We start from the raw sequence: 3,925 nt of genomic DNA, 5'->3' as shown, positions 1-3,925 counted from the left end.
GCGCGGTCCTACTTCCTTCCCGGGTTTTCGGCACCAGTGTAATAAAGTTCGTGGATGGAAAGAAGAGGACACGGGGGTCGGGAGGACTGCTGACACTTTTATTGTAATTATAACTCAAAACACAATGTCCACACACTCCAGTGTGTCTCTTTCTCATGAACACTCAGAAACACTTTCACTTCTGGTAACTCAGTCTCTGGTGGGTGTCAGCAGTCCGTCTCTCTCTCGTCTGCTTCCATTTCCCCGGGCGTTTTATATTCTCCCCGCGCCCATTACTGAAACGAGATACAGGTGTTATCAATCTGCGTCCAACCCATTCACTTACCGCTCGTCCCGCGGCTCTCTCTCCCGCTGCAGACCTCGCTGAACCACGCCCCCCTTGCCACAATTACATTATGGAAAATAATAAACTTCATCACAATATGTTAATTTTTTGAGAAGGACCTGTATATAGCAAAATATTGTTAATACTGATAATACAATATATTGATATTGATAAACCAAGTTTATTGTGCATTTTTTAACATGCTTTCAGCAAGATAACAACTTTTTCTATTTCCAAAACAGATCTCACCTTTTCAACTAGTGTTTCTGATACAACTTCAAGAGATCCTACTGACACTACAGTCGACACCACTCTTACAACAGACATTTTAACAAGTACTGAAATCACAGCAACCGGTGAACCTAGAACAGAAATTTCTATAGCTCCAAGTGAAAGTACAACAGGGATTTCCGGTGTAACTTCAGAAGATACAACTGCAACTACAGCCGAAATCACTCTTGCAGCAGATATTTTAACAACTACCGAAATAACAGCAACCAGTGAAACTTCAAATACAGGAGAAACTTCTGTAACTCAACATGAAAGTACAACAGGGATTTCCGGTGTAACTTCAGGAGATCCAACAGCAACTACAGTCGACCCTAGTCTTACAACAGATATTTTAACAACTACAGAAATCACAGCAATCAGTGAAACTTCAAATACAGAAGAAACTTTTGTAACTCAACATGAAAGTACAACAGGGATTTCCGGTGTAACTTCAGGAGATCCAACTGCAACTACAGTCGACCCCAATCTTACAACAGATATTTCAACAACTACAGAAATCACAGCAACCAGTGAAACTTTAAATACAAGAGAAACTTCTGTAACTCAACATGAAAGTACAACAGAGATTTTCGGTGTAACTTCAGGAGATCCAACTGCAACTACAGTCGACCACAATCTTACAACAGATATTTTAACAACTACTGAAATCACAGCAACCAGTGAAACTTCAAATACAGGAGAAACTTCCACAACTCAACATGAAAGTACAACAGGGATTTTCGGTGTAACTTCAGGAGATCCACAGGCAACTACAGTCGACCCCAATCTTACAACAGATATTTTAACAACTACAGAAACCACAGTAACCAGTGAAACTTCAAATACAGGAGAAACTTCTATAACTCCAGGTGAAAGTACAACAGGGATTTCCGGTGTACCTTCAGGAGATCCAACTGCAACTACAGCCGAAATCTCTCTTGCAACAGATATTTTAACAACTACTGAAATCACAGCAACCAGTGAAACTTTAAATACAGGAGAAACTTCTGTAACTCAACATGAAAGTACAACAGAGATTTTCGGTGTAACTTCAGGAGATCCAACTGCAACTACAGTCGACCCCACTCTTACAACAGATATTTTAACAACTACAGAAACCACAGTAACCAGTGAAACTTCAAATACAGGCGAAACTTCTATAACTCCAGGTGAAAGTACAACAGGGATTTCCGGTGTAACTTCAGGAGATCCAACTGCAACTACAGTCGAAATCACTCTTGCAACAGATATTTTAACAACTACTGAAATAACAGCAACCAGTGAAACTTCAAATATAGGAGAAACTTCTATAACTCCAGGTGAAAGTACAACAGGGATTTCCGATGTAACTTCAGGAGATCCAACTGCAACTACAGCTGAAATCACTCTTGCAACAGATATTTTAACAACTACCGAAATCGCAGCAATCAGTGAAACTTCAAATACAGGAGAAACTTCTGTAACTCAACATGAAAGTACAACCGGGATTTTCGGTGTAACTTCAGGAGATCCACAGGCAACTACAGTCGACCCCAATCTTACAACAGATATTTTAACAACTACGGAAATTACAGCAACCAGTGAAACTTCAAATACAGGAGGAACTTCAGTAACTCCAGATGAAAGTACAACAGGGATTTTCGGTGTAACTTCAGGAGATCCACAGGCAACTACAGTCGACCCCACTCTTACAACAGATATTTTAACAACTACAGAAACCACAGTAACCAGTGAAACTTCAAATACAGGAGAAACTTCTATAACTCCAGGTGAAAGTACAACAGGGATTTCCGGTGTAACTTCAGGAGATCCAACTGCAACTACAGCCGAAATCACTCTTGCAACAGATATTTTAACAAGTACTGAAATAACAGCAACCAGTGAAACTTCAAATATAGGAGAAACTTCTATAACTCCAGGTGAAAGTACAACAGGGATTTCCGATGTAACTTCAGGAGATCCAACTGCAACTACAGGCGACACCACTCTTGCAACAGATATTTTAACAACTACCGAAATCGCAGCAATCAGTGAAACTTCAAATACAGGAGAAACTTCTGTAACTCAACATGAAAGTACAACAGGGATTTTCGGTGTAACTTCAGGAGATCCACAGGCAACTTCAGTCGACCCCAATCTTACAACAGATATTTTAACAACTACTGAAATTACAGCAACCAGTGAAACTTCAAATACAGGAGGAACTTCTGTAAATCCAGGTGAAAGTACAACAGGGATTTTCGGTGTAACTACAGGAGATCCAACTGCAACTAAAGTCGACACCACTCTTACAACAGATATTTTAACAACTACTGAAATAACAGCAACCAGTGAAACTTCAAATACAGGAGAAACTTCTGTAACTCCAGGTGAAAGTACAACAGGGATTTTCGGTGTAACTTCAGGAGATCCAACTGCAACTACAGTCGACACCACTTTTACAACAGATATTTTAACAACTACTGAAATCTCTGTAACTCCAGGTGAAAGTACAACAGGGATTTCCGGTGTAACTTCAGGAGATCCAACTGCAACTACAGTCGACATCAGACTTACAACAAACATTTTAACATCTACTGAAATCACAGCAACCAGTGAAACTTTAAATACAGGAGAAACTTCTATAACTCCAGCTAAAAGTACAACAGAGATTTCCGGTGTAACTTCAGGAGATCCACAGGCAACTACAGTCGACACCACTCTCACAACAGACATTTTAACAACTACTGAAATCACAGCAACCAGTGAAACTTCAAATACAGGAGAAACCTCTGTAACTCCAGGTGAAAGTACAACAGGGATTTCCGGTGTAACTTCAGGAGATCCAACTGCAACTACAGGCGACATCACTCTTACAACAGATATTTTAACAACTACTAAAATCACAGCAACCAGTGAAACTTCAAATACAGGGGAAACTTCTATAACTCCAGCTGAAAGTATAACAGGGATTTCCGGTGTAACTTCAGGAGATCCACAGGCAACTACAGTCGACACCACTCTTACAACAGACATTTTAACAACTACTGAAATAACAGCAACCAGTGAAACTTCAAATACAGGGGAAACTTCTGTAACTCCAGGTGAAAGTACAACAGGGATTTTCGGTGTAACTTCAGGAGATCCAACTGCAACTACAGCCGAAATCACTCTTGCAACAGATATTTTAACAACTACTGAAATAACAGCAGCTAGTGAAACTTCAAACACAGGAGAAACTTCTGTAACTCCAGCTGAAAGTATAACAGGAATTTCCGGTGTAACTTCAGGAGATCCAACTGCAACTACAGTCGACATCACTCTTACAACAGATATTTTAAAAACTACTGA

The sequence above is a fragment of the Pseudorasbora parva genome, chromosome 1 (genome assembly GCF_024679245.1).
Source record: "Pseudorasbora parva isolate DD20220531a chromosome 1, ASM2467924v1, whole genome shotgun sequence".
NCBI lineage: Eukaryota > Metazoa > Chordata > Actinopteri > Cypriniformes > Gobionidae > Pseudorasbora > Pseudorasbora parva.
This window is presented reverse-complemented; position numbering follows the sequence as displayed.